The following is a 17802-nucleotide window of genomic DNA, read 5'->3' on the forward strand; positions in this document are numbered from 1 at the left end:
CAGTTTGGTAAAGTACAAAATGCGGTTTTAATAGGTGCCTGCCCCAAAACACTAAACCACCCTGAAAATCAGGTGGGGCAGCTCAAAAGCCATTTATCTACCAAGGGTGCAGGACTGTCATGGGAAACGTAACTCTGGATGATATATATAAAAATCTCCTGCTAGCAGTACTAGCTTCTCTGGAATTTCTACAAATCATAGATGACAGTTTTCTAACAAAGAAGTAAAAGTTAACAGTAACTAAGGTGGAAGTGATTATGTTTGATTCCTGTGTAAGCCAGTTAAAAACACATGGTATGTCAAGACAGCCAGTTTCACAAAGCTGAATCAAGTACAAGCCAGCTGTAAGGAAAGACTGAAGGCTAAATGTCATGCATGTAATGAATAGTTTAAAATTATTTAGCTAGATGTAAAAAGAACCAAATAACAACAGCAAAAATGAACTAAAATAGTAAGTAAGAAAGCATTGTTCAAAAAACAATCCAGGTTAGAGAAGACGAACAATAATAACGATGAATGGATGGATGTTTAGAAGGCAGATGTTGCAAACATTGAAAATACATCCTGAAGCTATATAAAACTAATAAGGAAGAAAAGGGATGCAAGGAAATACATATGGCCAGAGAAAAGGACAGCAAGAAGCAGATGTTTGAGTCCATTGGGACCAAGAGTAACCCTACCAATACTATAAGACCATAAATAGTAAGACCATGAGAATAGCCAGTAATAATGCAGAAAGTCAGAAGTGTTTAACAAAAACATCCATTTCTTGCCAGAAGTAAACCAGACATTGTGTTCATATCATAAGGAAAGGATGTCTATTTTCTACTCTAACCATAATCAAACTAAAATCAAAGTAAAACAGTCACTACCAAAGTAGCTATTCAGTGTCAGTACAAACAGATACCTTGCACCAGGATTACTAAAAGAGCAGGTTAGGAAGCTCCTCTAGATGCTGATTTTAGTAATGCAGGTCCAGAAGGGGCAGAAGCTTTAGAGGAAGTAAATATTACAGCAATGTTTGGACACAGCAAAGAAAACCATCACATAAGTCTGTCAGCCTGACACTTACTGAGGATAACAATAACAGCAAATTTGACACAAGATTTGACCGCTAAAGAATCCAAGCAGGTACTCTAGATAAGAACATTTTGCAAGAATCTATAGAAAACATAGCTTCTGAAAGTTACGAATGTAATGACTGTGAAAGACAGAGACAGGAAGGACTCACTGCTCTCACTTGTTCCCACTCCACAAAACATGCAAAATATTCACTTTATCCTCCAGGTAAGAAATATTTTGGGGTTAGGAAAACGTGACACAAAATTCAGACTTACATTCCTCGAAAAACACATTTGTTATCAAATTTAGAAGGATGGAGGAGGTCCTAATTGGGGCTGGTACAATTTGATATAATTTTTCATTGAAAATTACCAGCTGTAAGCTGTAAATTTTTTAGTGAGTGATGGTGATCTAGTAATAGTTTTTTGTAAGTGTCATAGTTTAGCAATGGTATAAAGCTTCATAGCAGTGTGATCCAGAACAGCTGCAGGAACCCATAGATTATATGACATACTCTTCTGCCCTCTGTTTTTGTATACACTTCAGTAGCTAACCTGCAATGTAAAGAAATAAAGTATTTGTGAAAGAAGAGTAACAGCCAACTTCATCTAGTTTCTACCCAAGTCAGAAACCGGCATGAAGCATGGTCTCTGTCAATAAATGAAGCATTTTTTTAAAAAAATCTGTCATTTCTTTGCTGAAATGAGGCACATCAAAGTCCTTGGGGTGAAGAGACAAATTCCCTTTTTGCCCTGAACTTTCTGAAAGAATCCCACTTTCTGAAATAATTCACCACTCCCAGATGGAGCACGCAATGGCAGGTTACTGAGTTCAAGCAATGACGGGGGTTCACGTTGCTGGTTGCTTTGTGCAGTTATTTCTGCATTTTCCAACAGCCCTTTTACCATATGGAGACAAAACTCACTTTCAATCTCCAAAGCGTCACTCTTGCTTTAAAATTGTCCGTGACTTGAGAGGTGGGACTGAAATTCCAGATTAGGACACAGGAGGTGTCCAGATTCCCGCTGAGGTCAGTGGAAATGCACTCTAGGCAGCCAGTGAGATCTGGAGAGCAATTTCCCTAAAGAAGACACACACTTTGATCAGCAGGTTAAACCCCACACAAACCCCTTTAACATCTTTTTTTTGAGAGAAATGGATCCAATGCTTTGCAGCAGGAAAACAGAGCTCTTTTTTGCAATGAAATATTTCGATACACATTTCTCTCTGTAATAAAATTTCTCCTCAGGACCATACAGAAAGCACTGCTTACTGATTTAAAGCAAATGTTCTTTCAAAGACCCCATTGTTGCTCAACTTTATGGAAACTTTGCTGCTTCACAGCTCTGTCCTCGTAATGCACAATGTCTGAAGGTGCAGCTACCCTCAGATTTTCGCAAACACCATGCCTGTTTTCAAGAATAAGTACAAACCAAAGCTTTGCATTGATTTCTCTCTGATTTTGTTGTCTTTGAGAATTTATTCTTCCTCACTTCTGGATGTGCCTGTAGACTCTTCTGAGGGAAGGAAAATAACAGTGTTTTCCCAAATATTGTGTGTGTCCTTCCAGCCCCAGCTGGGAAATAACACTGCATCCAAGCCAGGCTTGCAGGGGATGTAAATCCCTCATACCAAGACTGTCCTCCCCATCTCTCTCTCTGAGAAATGTCCAGCAATTTTGCTCAGGTCATCCTAGGCCATAACCTTTGGTGCAAAATCTCCCACTTGCGGGAATATGATGGGAGGTGCACATTATGAGAATGCCTAAGGTATGGAGATACATTTGGATCACATCTCTGATAATCAAGATGTGCTGCCAAGGGATTGTTTACAGGTACTGCGTTATCACATCATGATTTGCAATATTCCAAAGTATATGTAAAAAAAACACAAAGAGCCCAAACCGAGACATACCCTGCAGCACCACCTCTGATGATAGAAATAAATTTTCCACACCTGCCGATTTCACACCCAAACCAACATCTATTTAACAAACACTAGGTGGAGAAAAAAATACTGACTCTGGAGTTTCATCAACAAGTATAGAAAACCTGTAAGTATGTCAACAATCAGCTATTTCTGCTTGATGACTGTCACGCACGTCTGGATGAGATGTGTTTCTCAGCTGTGCTCGTCTGGGACAAGGCCACGATAAAGGTGTATACTAATTTTAAAAAGTAATCAGATAGTCTAAATTATGGATTGCACAAAAGAAATTTCACAGTGAAACTCAGACGTGACATTATCTTGTTCATACATTTGGTATAAGCACATTTTCACCCCACTTTGAGTTTGGATTTTAAAGCCAATTACATTTAGTTAGACAAAAAGAGGAGATTTTTAACTGTGCTGACAGTCTTTTTGCTTTGCAAGCCATGCGAGTTGCCAGTTATTAGCACCTTACAATCTTTTGATCTTCACCCCTGACGTTTTTCTCTAAAGCCATTTATTTCAGATTTTTAGGTATTCTTCAGAGCTCTGCCTAATCTTCCCATTTGAACATGGTTCACTCACCTTCCACACATGCCAAGTGTTACATTGCCTGTTGACTTACTTAACAATTCAGCCTTGCGAGATCCCAAGACACTTGTCGTCGCAATGTTTGATAATGTAAAAACTCCCTGGAAGAAAAAAGAAAGCACTTATTTTTTCTTTCCACCCACTGAAATATTACATGTTTACTTTATTACCCAAAACAGTTATTAAAACCAAAAGTTTAACATTTTTAATTACTTTTATAGAAAGGAAACAAACCCCAAATATATTAAAGGCACTGAGCTGGACCAAGAGTGCAACAAAGCATTATAGTCCTAATTCCTAAAATCAAGTAAAAATTCAGGATCTTGGCAGGAGTCGAGGCTACTCCAGTCGGATTTCAGTAACCTGAGACCTTTAATAAACCTGGAACAAACCCTTCAGCAGTTAAATTAGCCTACAAATGGAGTCCTTTCCCCGGGCTCCTCACTGGAGCACCGTCTGCCATCAGCTGAGGACATGTCCTGCTGGGTCCCAGCACCGCCGGGAACTGCTCCCCCTTTCACACCCGGCCAAGTCCATTCGCGTCACATGCGCTGCTTGCCCAGGACCGTCCCTTTTCTGTGCCCGTGCCCATTTGGCACGGACCCCCCGGGCCCTTCCCCCAGCCCCTGCTCCTGTCACCCCAGTCTGCACACACACAGATTGCAGCCTGAGCAGCATTTTGGCACTTCAAACCCACAACACCTGTTTTGGAGGTTAGCAGAGAGTGACAAGTATAATCACAGCCTCTGCTGAAGTTTTAGCCTGCCAGCAAGCCAATTAGGCTCTTATTTTTGACCTTTTTTTTTTTGTCTCCCCACACACACATACCCCACCACTTTCCAAGGCAGCTCCCCAGGCGTCTGCAACACACTTCATGTCAGAATCACAGAATGGTCAGGGTTGGAAGGGACCTCTGGAGATCATCCAGTCCAACCCACCTGCTGAAGCAGGTACACCTAGAGTAGATTGCACAGAAAGGTGTCCAGGCGGGTTTGAATGTCTGCAGAGGAGACTCCACAGCCTCTCTGGGCAGCCTGGTCCACGGCTCGGGTACTCTCAAAGTAAAGTTTTTCCTCATATTCAGGTGTAACCTCTTATGTTTCAATCTGTGCCCATTGCCCCCCATCCTATCAGTGGGCACCACTGAAAGGAGTCTGGTCCATCCTCTTGACACCCACCTTGAGATATTTATAAACATTGATGAGATCCCCTCTCAGCTTCTCTTCTCCAGGCTGAACAGACCCAGCTCTCTCAGTCTCTCCTCATAAGAAAGATGCTCTAGGCCCCTACTCATTTTTGTAGCCTACTGCTGGAAGTTCACCTTTTGTTTGTCCCCTTTCTGGTGGCCAACAGGTCTTGACGCCATTCCCCAACACGCCAAGGCACTGCACCACATGATGCTGCTCCTTGGCAGACACATGGCATGAGGATGCTCCAGCAGCTTTGTCCACCTTATGTTCTTCAAGGCCACCACACAAGGTGAGGTTGCTTCTGAAACTACATTCTTACATTTTGCCCTTATGGCCTCTGAGCTCCAAGGCCAAGGGGAGTCACAAGCTGCCCCAGTCATGGTTGCACACTGCAGGACTGGGATTGGAGCTGAGGTGACTGTCAGAATAGGAGTGGGAGGCTCATATAACCTTGTCTAAAGGTTCCTATAACCAGAAAGTCCCTCCTAATCTCAGTGCAGGGGGCTTTCATTTGACTGTGAGTTGACAAAGGTGGTCTTCCCAGGCCTTGTCTCTTGTGTAGGGAGGAGGACAGGGAAAAGGACCTTAAAATGTGAGTGTAGAAACATCCCCAGCTCCATCCAACACCCATAGCACACTTTACTGGTGTTCAGTCCTGCAGCCTCAGTGGGGACATAGTTCCTGGCCATTGCAGTATGCAGCAAAACACTGGCCAAAACAGTCATATTTTCAGCATGAGGCTTCTGAAAACTTCTGTCTGGAAACCTCTCTGGGTTTTTAGCACACCATTTTGATTTTGTATTAGCACAGACAGATCGAGCTTTCTCCTTCAATTCTTGGAAGAGAGTCCAAAGATACCTGCAGCACTAAGGGCATTCAAAGTCCATCTCAATTACAAGCCCTGCTGACCTGAGCTAAGCAGATGGACACTGAGCGAGGGTTCTTTTTTCAGCGTGCTTAACACACTCTGCAATTAAATACCGAGGGCAGAAAACAAACATTGAGCCTGGTGTATGTAATCTGGAAGGACGGGGGCGGGGTGGGGGGGGGAAAACCAGGTTGTTGCTTCACACAGGGGCACTCAGCTTTTTGAAAAGACTTCTTTTTTTTCCAATTAAGCTGAAAAAAGGCAGCGGTAAATGATCATTTGAGGGGTCATTAACTCTGCCACCCAAAATAAAGCAAACATAGCAGCACTGAAAAGACCTGTGATGAGTCTGCAGAACTCCTCAGGGAAATCCATTTCCTGTTTTCACTGAAGAGGGCATGTGTTTTCTGTAGGGCTACATAACGTGGTTACCTCCATCCCCACTCTAGCAATGGGGACATCAGCCATGTTCAGCATGTTCACAGCACCAGGAGCCGGTGACAAGGACAGCACTGGTGTCTTCATGGTGGAAAGTCCGAGTCTCAAGATGCAACTAGAAAACATGACAGCATTGGTTTTCATGACGTGCCAGCATAAAAAAATGCACAGGACTATTTCCTTTGGGGTGGGAAGGATGGATGGGCCATAAAGTTTTTCTCTTTGCTGGCTTCCCAGCTGCCTAGCAGGACCTGCCAGTGAGCATGGCACTCTCGTAGTTTTGAGAAAGGGAAAACCATTTTCCTTGTAACTTTCTGGCAAAATACCCATCCAATTTCCCTACAGAGAGGAAGCTGATGGCAGCAAAATGTCCAGTGGGCTCCCTTACCTGCTCTGAGTTAAGAGAGTTCACAGACCTGCATGGGATCTGTCCCCTGACCTATGGTTGCACAGCTTGGAGGCACCACATCCCAGAGGACAAACCGTGGGGCTTGGCATGGGAGGGATGAGTCTAGAATTGGTGCTGGGCTGATGAACAGGTGGAGACAATAAGCCCAGATCCCACCTGCCTCGTTCAGGGAGAAGGCTGAGAGAGAGCGAGGAGAAGAGGAAGGTGGGACCAACTGCTTCGCATCACAGAGTGGCCTCGTGGTACCTGGAGGTATTGACTTCAAGAGGTGACAGATCAGCTCAATCAGATGCATCTGCTACCTGGACCATGGGGTGGGAGAGGGGTCATGGGACATACCTAGAAATGCAGGTGATGATGGCCTGATGGGAAGGTTCGCACTGGTTCATGATCCACCTGCTCCTGGTGTGGGACTGAGACCCCTCCGCACACTGGAGCACTGGCACATAAAGGCTGTTGAGGACACTAAGAAATGAGAATGGCTCAGCAAAACAGTCCACAGAAGGGAACAGGTTATTTAAAGTGTGCTTGCCCAGGCTATGCACAGCAATGCTCTGTTTGGAGGCCAACAACCCCATCGTGGGGAGCAGTGTGAGGTGAGGAGTTAGGTGCCAAGTTCCCATCAGCGTTTTCCAGCCACAACACTGCTGCTAAATTTAAACAAAATCTGTTCCTGTCCATTCTGGACATCGTGCTCTTCCCTGTCACACAAGGCGACCCGAACCTGATATGCCCTCCAGGCATTTATTTATATATTTATTTGCAGTCTGTTCACCTAGTGACCACCCATCCCTCCAGAACATCTCATGACCTCAGAGGCAGCTGGGGTGCCAGGGGCACTCAGCCACAACTTCATGGGAAAGCATGGAAAAATGCGATAAAGTTGCTGATGCAGCTTATCAGAGTCCCCGGGAAGTGTAAGGATCTGCGTGTTGTCCCGCTTCCATGTAACGCTGGGCAATGTACCTTCTCCACTAAAAATAAGGGTTACATTTGTACCAAAGATGTTCCCAAACAGAGGCTAATTTCACAAACGCATTTTTTTCTAAGAGCAGGTCACCTTGGCAAATGCTTTTCCTTTCTCTGAGAGTGGAGAGATGGAGGAAACGCCTGCTCAGAGCTCCTGTGTCCTGAGCTGCATGACAGGTCAGTAAAGAGCAATGAAACACCCCATCAACCAAGCCCATGCTATTAAATTCAAACTGGCGATGCCACACAAGTTTTCCCTATATCATATAATCAAATAAAGCTGAAATTTCCATTCCTTTTCAACTGCACTGTTGCTGTTGGAATGACATATAGGGTAAAGTTCCTGCTGTAAAGTAAGCACCCGGGGTTTAGTTTGCATACTGCATGAATTGGGGGTTTTTAACCATTTAATATATTTATTTTGTTATGTATTAGAAGCAACACTTTTAGGAGCCGGAGAAACAGTATGTTTGCATACTGCCTGTAACTAACACTGTTAGTTAAAACATTCCATGGTGTATTGCTAATAGGACACCAGAAAAGCCCAAAACAGGAACAACACCATTAGCAAAAAAACATAGGGCATGTCCTTAGCAGAAGGAAGAGACAAGGCACACCTATATTCCACACTGGCGTCCAAAAGCTTCCCACTTGTCAAAGCCAAAATACTATCATGATCACAGCATTTCCGAATGAAATCCAAGATGGGTGGGTGGGAAAATGCCAAGCCCTTTTATTTTTTCTTCAAAAATTTTTGAAAGGAAATAATAATTTACAAAACCTTTCTCACTGGGAAAGAAAAAAAAAAAAAGTTAGAAAAGGGGAAAGAAAAGGAAAGAGGGAAAAAGAAAAAGAAAGAAAAACAACCAGCAAACAATTCTAGCTACATATGGCCCTGCCAAAGCAGTTTTTGTAATTACTACCCCAGGAGAGACCTGGGCTATGATTTAGGTTTCCCAGTGTTTAATTTATTTAAGTAACACGTAAACAGCATTAAAGAATTTGTTGGGTTTGCTATGGTCAGTTATGACCTGACCTGTAAGTTGTGGCTAAACTACCCAGACTTTCTTGTGTCTGGTCCTGTGATGTTGGGTTTTGTATTTTATTTGTTTTTAAGTCAACCCATAAGGACTGCATGTGCTCCCTAAACAAAGTCAAGGCTGTGAGCACCCAGTGCCACCCAGCACAATCCCCCAACAGCTCCCAAACAGGCATCTGGCCCAATCCTTTCCTCATGGAGGACTCCATCCCAGGACTCATCTGATTTAGCTGCTTGTATTTAAAAATAGAGAGGAAATTTCCTTTTTCACTTGTTTTCTTTAGAGCCAAGCTAGCCTCATGAACAAGGGAAGGCTGGGGAGAATTTAAAAAAAACCTCTCTTCCTTCATGGTATTCAAGATTTGAAAATCAGAAGGTGAGACTCTCTAGCAGGCAAGTGTGCAGATTAATCGTTCTGATAGCTGGACCCAACCTTGTCTGCATTTCTGCTTAGCAGGTTCATGCTGGACCACTCTTTGTGAACCTGCAAATGTCCTAGAGCAGCTACATAAGGCACATGACCAAAGACTTCAGTCCAGAATAATCTGGAAGAAGGTTCAGATTTCTGTTCAATATCTGTTGGGTTTGTTTTTTATTTTCCACAGAGGATAAATTATTTCTTTTGGACAGACTTGGAGACAGCTCTGCTTATGATAACTTGTCAACAGAGCAGCAGAGAGAGACAATTGCATTAGCCTTTCAGTCCTTGTGTATGAAAACATGGATAGATTTATGGGCTGTTGCTCAAGTCCCAATACCAGCTCAGCACCGCATGTGTTTGGGGCACTAGATAAATAAGAAAATCCACCTGCAGCAGCTATGAACAACAGAAAGCAGTGGACAACAGGGAGAAATTCCTTGGCCCTTCAGGAAAGGGTCATAGCTGACTTAAGAGCAGAGACCTGTTCCTTCACACATGGCTGAGAGCGCTCTCACCCCACTAAATCATTCCCCATCACCAGGAAAGCCCTGGTGACCTCTCAGAGGACAAACTGACCCCAGCACAGGAGGTAGCAGCAGAACAGCATCCACTTTCTTGACTCATCCCTACATAGCACTTTGCTTCTTGAGCACCACAGAGCAACAGTGTTGGAGATACGAGTCTTGTACTGAGGTGGAGCATCATGCTCAGCCACGACTCTGCAGTTGGCCATGCCAGGCCTGCCTGTAGCCATCCACCACAAGGACACCACGTATATGCTCATTTTAAATATAGAGAGGTGATCCACTCCTCTGACACTGTGCAGCTAACTGATGCTCAGCCAATTAGTTTGATCTGAGTGTCCTAGATGGGATTTAGTCAGCATTTAAGTATATCATTGACAAAAATAGAAAATCAGAAGGACCTGGGAGCTATTTTGGTCTGGGCTTTGACTGTAAATGGTGTGGCTGATAGCTGAGATCACTGGGTCTATTACAAGTAAAAGCCCCATCTAGAGTAAACAGATGAACTGACTCAAGTAGACCAGCTTCTGTTTTCACATTTTTATAAGTCTTTACCTTTGAGAAATACTCTTGACAAGGTCTACATTGCCTTATCCCAAGGTCCATTACAAGGGAAACAATTAAACCCTACTGTTCCCAAATACCTTCTTACTTTCATGTCCATCCAGTTATTGCTGTACACAAAGGTCCTCACATTATGTCATTTGATTCAGAACATCAATAATCATATATGAAAATTCAGCTCATATCTTCTAGTAATATCAGATGACTTGGTTTCCAGTGGATAAATTTACTGCACTGAAGTATAGTTTGGAATGCAATATCCAGCCTCTGATCTCTGACTGACTTAATATTTGCCTCCCACTATAGAATTTGAGAAATGTTAATGGTCTTTTTTCAGCCAACACCTGTGAGAGGGAGGGAAGTAGCATCATCTCTGTTTTGGAGAGAATCACTGTTAGCAGAAACAAGCTAAGGTCAAGGTTATTTGAAATGTCTACAACCCAGCCAGAAATAGTTCTTCTGGGTCCTACTGAAGGTACTGAAAAAGGTAAGAAAGTTGGTCGAAATTGTTCTCGGAAGATCAGCTTCCACTGAAGGTGGAAGAATAATTAATCCAGAAACAGAAAAAAAAAAAAGAAAAAACAAAAAGTAAGACAAAACAAACCCCACACCATCACAAATCCCAGTGGGTGAAAGCTGAAATAAAGCACTGAAATACATAGTATTTTTCCCAGCTGTGAGGATAAACTTACCACGACCTCCCAAAAACAGGGTCCTTCAGTCAAGAGTGACACCTTTTGCAAGCTCATTTGGAAGCTATGAGCTTGATGCAAAATGATATCTTCTGGTCTGAATCATGTAGGTGGTCAGACTGAAAGATCATCATAATCCCTTCCAGCCTTAAAGTCCATGATAGATCAGTGTCTTTCACATGGATAGTTCTTGCTCTGAGCAGATGCTGAATTATTTCAGCATTTAAATGTTTTGCTGCTGGCTCTGATAGGATTCACTGCTCCTACCACGCTGCCTTCCAGCTCTTTATCCTCAAGAGAATGACCTGCTCGTAAGGGCTGACACGAGCTTTGTCTTCCAGTCATCATTTTATTTTAACAAGCACTGCATCCAAAAATGGACTGACAACCCAAGACAGGAGAGTGGCAGAATTTACAGCCTCTTTCTCAAGACAGACACATTCCAGAAACACCAAGCAAACACATGGAGGAAATGCTTGAAAAACACCTCCTGTGCTGTTTTGTTCACATTGCTCCAACATGCCAAGGATTCTCAAGTATACGTGCCCGGAAAAATTCAAAAAAATGCCTGGGGTGCCAGAATTGTGCTTTAGTAGATGACACCTCCTAATATGTCACCTTGGACTGATGTCCCTTGAGGAGAAACCTGCTATTAGAGACCAGCCTAATTGCAAAATCACGGGATAATTTAGGTTGGAACAGTCTTCTGGAAATCCCTACTCTAACCCCTGCTTGAAACCGGGTCAGCTTCAGAGCTGTCTGCTCCAGCTTTGAGTATCTTCAAGGATGGAGAGTCCCCAGACTCAGACTACAGGAAGAAGAGCAATAAATAACGGAACCAAACTTTCCTTGGCAGTGGTAGCAGGTAGATCAAGGCACAGTAATAAAAGTTAGCAGAAGAGATTCCCAAGTTGCAGCTCATGAAGCTCAGACTGGCAGCTCTGAGACCTGTAACTGAAGAGGGGATGGAAACTCCACTCCCAGAGGTTTTCAAGACTTGACCAGACAAAGGCTGAGCTAGCCTAACTGTTGGCAATAGCCTTGCTTTGCATGGGATGTTGGACTAGAGACTTCCAGAGGTCCCTTTCAACCCCTGTGTCTATGACTCTGTAAACGGATAGATCAATGGATCAATCAGTCAATGGAAATCAACATAGCTTTTGGAAAGGCAAGTCATACCTGAAAAACCTATTAGATATTTTTGAAGGATTGCCAGACATGAGGGCCAGAGCAGTTTGGTTAATTCATTGCACTTGGGTTTCGAAAAACATTGTCAGCTGGTAAAGGCTCTAAAGAAATCATTGTTATGGATAATCATAAATAGATATCAGATTAAATACTGAAAGTTAAAAGTAGGCATAAATAACAACATATATATGTTTGTACCTATGTGCATATATTTTTGTATATATGCACATTTTGACATATGTAATATGTTTTATGGAAAGTCCCCAAACACCTTGTAAGCTGTGCTGGAATTTCAGCTGTTTAGTGCAGCTGTAGTGATCTGGAAAAGGGATGAAAGAGTGATGAAATGACCAATGATCAGGTACTAAAAGTTTTCCAGGATTCTCAGATCTAAGCCTGAATGTGAGTAATTGTGGGAGTTTCTCATGACACTGAGTAACCAGGCAATGAAACCACAGTCAATTCTCAGTCTCAATAAGCACAGATTAATGTATGTGGGAAAAATCTTTCTAGCCATATATAGGAAAAGCAATGAATAAACTGTGAATAATTGTCTGAAAATTTCAGCTCAGTAGCTTTGAAAAAGAGAGTGATAGGAATTACCAGAAAACGGCAGAGAAAAAAAAAATAAGAAGTCCACTGCACATGCCCAAATTTTGGAAATTTTTGACAGCCTTGGTCAATATTTCTCAATAGTAAAACCACAAAAAGTGACGTGAAGGGCAATGCTGATCAGAAACCTGAAGTGGCATCTGCAGGCCAAGTGACAGCATCTGCTCTTCAGCTTGGAAAGAGCTGATGGAGAAACAGGTCCCCAAAGGGAATGCCACCAGAAGCAGGCTGTCTCATCTGTAGGTTTAATTTCCCCAAGCCCTGGATTAGGTTCCTTGCAAAAAACCATGACTATTAACAATTCATACTGGTGTACTCATAATGTGTGCAGAGAACAGGGCAATTAATAGCTTGAGACCATATAGGTATTTCATTCTGAGGTGGCCATATTACATATATGTGGCAAGGCCTACCAGAAAATTCACATTTCAGTCTGCAGAGATAGACTGAGAGAAGGAAAGAAAGCAAGAGACAGACCTCTGACTCACAGGTGCTCGGGTGCGATGAGAATAAACGAGAAACGGTTAAAAACAAGCTGCGCCTTTCACACCCGCACGCCCCATGATGGGACTGTAACAACCACATAGTCTTTAAGTGGCATCAGAAATGGCAAGGATTCTAGTTTAATGCTTTTATGATTTACTTATAAATAGTATCGGTGGGTGGAAAGTCCTATTTCCAGGTTTGTAAGGGAATAAATAATTCTGGAAGTCTCAGCTCTCTCCAGGAATTACAGCATCAGGGTATGTGACAGGTTCAGCATCCTCAAGGAGAAGGTCTGGGCACCAAGAGCAGTGGACAGGACACTATATCGCTTGTGTCAAAGTGGGGCTGATGTACAAAATCTGACTCACCTGTTACTGTTCCCAGGTAATGAGACCAGTGAGAGAAAAGCGTTATACCCCTTAGATCTGGGAGCTTTTTCCAGGTCTTGGCCACAAGTTGCTGTAAGAGGCAGGGACCTAAACGGCCAGACATTTTTGTGACACCTGAACAAATTCATATTTCCCTGACAGTCCTTTCTAGAAAGATTTTCATACCAAGTGCTAAATACACTGGAAGATTTTTGATGTAGGACGTCAAAAACCAGGATACCAAAATGGCCAAATTAGTAGCTCCCACCCATACTAATACCCAGCTTTCCAGGCACTACGTACAGACCCCTGAGTATAGAAGTCTTGGTGAATAAGCATCATTCAAATTAATTTTGGCTTCTCTTCCTGCTGTAATCAATGGATTGGAGCTTCTTGGCGGTAGTACTGACTTCAGCCTCTTACAGAATAACAAAGTACCAGGATAGAACGAAGTACCAGTATAGAAACCAAGCAAAACCAAGCAACGCCGCTTTTGAATTTCAGTTGTGCCTGACAGGTTTCAGAAACCAAAACTCAACCCCAGAAAGCTTTGCAAACAGAGAGTGTGACAGAAAAGTTGGCCAGCACCCAAGCCCATCCTGACAGGGTAAACTGGCACAGCTGTTTCTGAAAACACCTACTCAGTTCACCCATGCACTGAGCAGTTTTACAAGTTAGTCATTAACCACCTCACCCCTACAGAGGCCCACACGGTGTATAACCACCTCATGATGTGGTTGTCTACAGCCAAGTGCCTCGCAGATGTGTAATGGATCCAAACCTTCACACACCCCTGTGGTGTCTTGGGGTGGAGTAGAAGGAAGGAGACTTGGAAGGAAATTCCCATGATGGTTTCAATGGTACTAGAGCTGCCAAAGAGGAGTCAGGATGCTCTGTGGGTGCAGCCCCAAGTGATGAAGGTGAGTTACAGACAGCTGAGGCATTACAGAACCTGAAAACAGCTGCTAGAAGCCACATTGTGCGGTACTGCTCACTGGCAGGACCTCGCCTGGGATGTGAGAAACGAGAGGTTCTTAAACACAGTGGCACTGGCACTACCAAATCAAAGCATGTCCTGTTGGAGTTTGCCCAAATTGTAGCCACACAGGAAAGGCTCCAGGTGGATAGATAAAAGACCTGACACTTTGGGCATTCAGCAGGGACCTGGCTCCTACTTCTTGCTCCAGTTGGGTATTCTTATCATTAGACCAGTCTCCTGTCTCCAGAACAAACTGCAGTGCACCACTTATTTCCTCATCCTTCCATATTTTCAAGGGGTCCATTCAATCTTGAACGGCCAGGAATAGAACACACAGAGAGGACCAACTCTTTTCTTCGATTTTGAAGGGATCTGCTTTGAGAAAGCTGATTTCTACCATGGAGCCCCTGGCCCATTGCCCCCTCAGAGCAGGACAAGACTCCTTAGCACAAGGGAGGATTTCCCGACCACCTTCTGGCACCTGGGGAGGCTGCCAGCAAGCTTTGGGGTGGAGGGGGTGCTGCAGTGAAAAGCTGGAGAGAACATTTGATAAATAAAAGGTTTCCTTCCCCTTCACAGCAGTGACATTATGGAAGGAAACAAAACAAAAAGCAACACAGGGCTGAGATAATGCCCTGTACACTGTCTAAGCCTCTGCTAGGGTCCCCCATGCTCTTCCAGGCTGCAAAGCCTGAGAAAGAGAACATGTCCCAGCTGCAAAGCCCAAGGTCCTTGTCACTTGCTGGCAGCTTTATGATCCCCCTAATTAATTTCTGCTGAACTCACTGTGGTAAATTTTTGAGCACCATGGTACAACTGCTGTACCCTGAGATGGCTGGAAGAGCTGTGGTTGTACCTGCTTTCCCCTCTTACACACTGTAAATTTGCAAAAGCATGTGAGCTACAACCAGGGACCAGGCCCAGTAGGTGGCATTTATTTCCTCAGCTGCAAGCAGGGTCCGGCCATGGCCGTGCAGCGAGCTGCGTGCTGCAGGCCCCACCAAGGACTTCCACGCTCTCTGGAAGGAAGGAGTTTTATTTCCATCTGGCAGCTCCCCGTGCAACAAATCAAGCGATGCATTGTTAGTTTTAAGACAAAAGGGGAGGGGAAGAACAAAAGATCGGAGCGGGACTGATTTCTGTCTTGTCGTCCTCCCCAGGGGCTCTTTCCTGTTTATGAAAAGCTTGCTGAGGGCTACAGATGAGCCTCAAGTACAACCTCTGCTCCAGACAGCCTCCAGCACTTGGGAAGAGGAAATGACTCCGAACTTGGCAACGCGAGGCCCATCTTCGCCTGCACGTCCTGCTGGAGAGCAGAAAGCAAAACCTCTCAGAGGAGGTGTGTGGAGCAGTGCTTTTTGTCACAGCCATCAAAGTGAAGGCAAATAGATGCACAGAATCATAGAATGTCCTGAGTTGGAAAGGACCCACAAGGATCATCGAGTCCAACTGCTGTCCCTGCATGTGACAACCCCACAGTTCACACCGTGTGTCTGAGGGTGTTGTCCAGGCTCTTCTTGAACACTGTCAGGCTTGGGGCTGTGACACCTCCCTGGGGAGCCTGTTCCAGGTGAAGAACCTTTTCCTCATGTCCAACCTAAACCTCCGCTGGCACATCTTCCTGCCATTCCCTTGGGTTCTGTCATCGGTTGCAGAGAAGAGATCAGCATCTGCCCCTCAGTGCATACTGAAACTTTTGCACTTAAAATGATGCAGGGAAGCCACTGGTCTGTCAGAGTCATGAATGTTGTGGAGTCAACAGCAGATCTAGAAATGAGGGTGTTTTGCCGTGGGATCACAGGGTTTCTTGTGAACGTGACTCAGAGAGAATGAAGATCTCATACCTCAAGGCTGCTCATGATGGCTTGGCTTGTGAGCACAAGTGCAGACTTTGTAGCATGTGCAAGGATATGGTGGTTCTACAAGGAGATCCACACATTAACCAAATCACTCGCCAGCAGTGTCTCCCCACTCCCCGCTCCAAGCCTGGTACAATGCACTCCCCCCCTAATTCAGCACAGATGATCCCACCCCAAACGTCCATCAAGATCCACATCCTCACCTTGCCAGCTGCACTGTCCCATGCAAGAAACAGGGCTCCTGGCTGTAGGGAAAGAAAGGAGCCAGCTCAGCTTTCCAGTTCCCAGATGAGTCTCCAAGGTAGTCAGTAAACAACGCACAGCAAACAGAGCAAATTAGACCAGAAAGACAGTAAAACGATAGAGCCATTTTCAGGTGGCTGGAGTATTTTGCAAGCCAGGGGTGATTTGAGTGGGGTTGGCCCAAGGTTTTTATGCGGACAAGGCACAAATAGCCTTTGTTGGTGAAACCTCAGCATACCTCTAGAAATATTTGTAGAAAGCTAAAAGAAGGAACCAGAGGAGATTCTGCAGGGTGCAAGCACTGTGTGGCCAAAGCATCCTTCAAAGGTAGGATCCCACCCTTGCTGGCACCACTAGTACATGCAGGTGCTCCTCAAAATGGACAGAGTTATAGTTGCATGGCATGAAAGACATCCTTACCTTATTGTGCTTTTCAGGCTGTTTAATTCTTCCTTTAATTTAATCTCTTCACCATCCCTGGGAGTCCAAGGGCTGTCGCCTTGCAGGGCTCTTCCCTCCCACAGTCTGCCCATGATCAGGTCCCTCTGGTCTCCAGACCAGCTGTATGCAGGAGACCTCCTGGTCCCCCATGCAGGCGGCGAGGGTACCCTGGCACAGCGAGACTCGTGCCACCCACCCCTGGGGAGGTGACACTGTCAGTCACAGAAATCCTGTTGTTCTCCAAGGCAAAGCCCCTAAGTGTCTCCTCAAGGGCAGGTGGGTGCCAAAGGACACTCTTGAGCTGGGGTGACACGTCCCACGTGGGCAGTGGCCTCCAGCTCTGCCAATGCACTACAGGTGGCCACAGCAACTGCAAGCTGTCCTGAAACTGGAGCCTTTACAACTAGTTAGATAACAGATATGGCCCATTAGTTTGGCAGGCCGACAGGCCTCTGTGCCAAAAAGCCCATCTCTGCTCAAAAGGGACACTGTTAACAGTAACTCAAGAGGATGCAACAGAAGAAAATAAACAACAGTTGAGGCAGTTGGCGTAATTGGCCAGCAGACGAAAATAAATTTATGCCAGCTTGCGAATACGGCTGCTGAGCATGATTCAGTGCATAAATCGTGTGGCATGGAGCACAGGGCAGGCAGGAATAAAATTAAGCAAAAGACAAAGGCCAGGCTGCCTCTTGGAGAATATCACCCCCCCAACCACCCAGCTTTTCCCATTTACGCTCGTTTCACTCACATGTGTCCCCTGATGTCATTAATGTATGAGTTTCCCAGCCCAGCCATAATGTTTTTCGGGAGGGACATATGCCTGAGCCACTGCTAAAACAAATACTCAACCCCTCCAAAACCCCAGCAGAATTACAAAAAAAGAAAATGTTCAGCAGAAAATCCCAACCATTTCAAGTGTTCTTTGAG

The 17802-nt window shown here is 44.5% G+C and overlaps 1 long non-coding RNA gene across 1 annotated transcript; it reads right to left on the reverse strand.

Annotated features, from left to right (window-relative positions):
- Positions 1 to 487: 487 nt before the first annotated feature.
- On the reverse strand, positions 488 to 17342 carry LOC139827895 (uncharacterized). The gene is made up of 5 exons (XR_011739018.1): positions 16852 to 17342; positions 6827 to 6952; positions 5979 to 6193; positions 3577 to 3683; positions 488 to 2143 (listed from the first exon to the last, which is right to left on the reverse strand). It is a non-coding gene; the product is annotated as an uncharacterized lncRNA (long non-coding RNA).
- Between the last annotated feature and the right edge of the window lie 460 nt (positions 17343 to 17802).

This window comes from Patagioenas fasciata, chromosome 4 (assembly GCF_037038585.1).
Source record: "Patagioenas fasciata isolate bPatFas1 chromosome 4, bPatFas1.hap1, whole genome shotgun sequence".
Lineage (NCBI taxonomy): Eukaryota > Metazoa > Chordata > Aves > Columbiformes > Columbidae > Patagioenas > Patagioenas fasciata.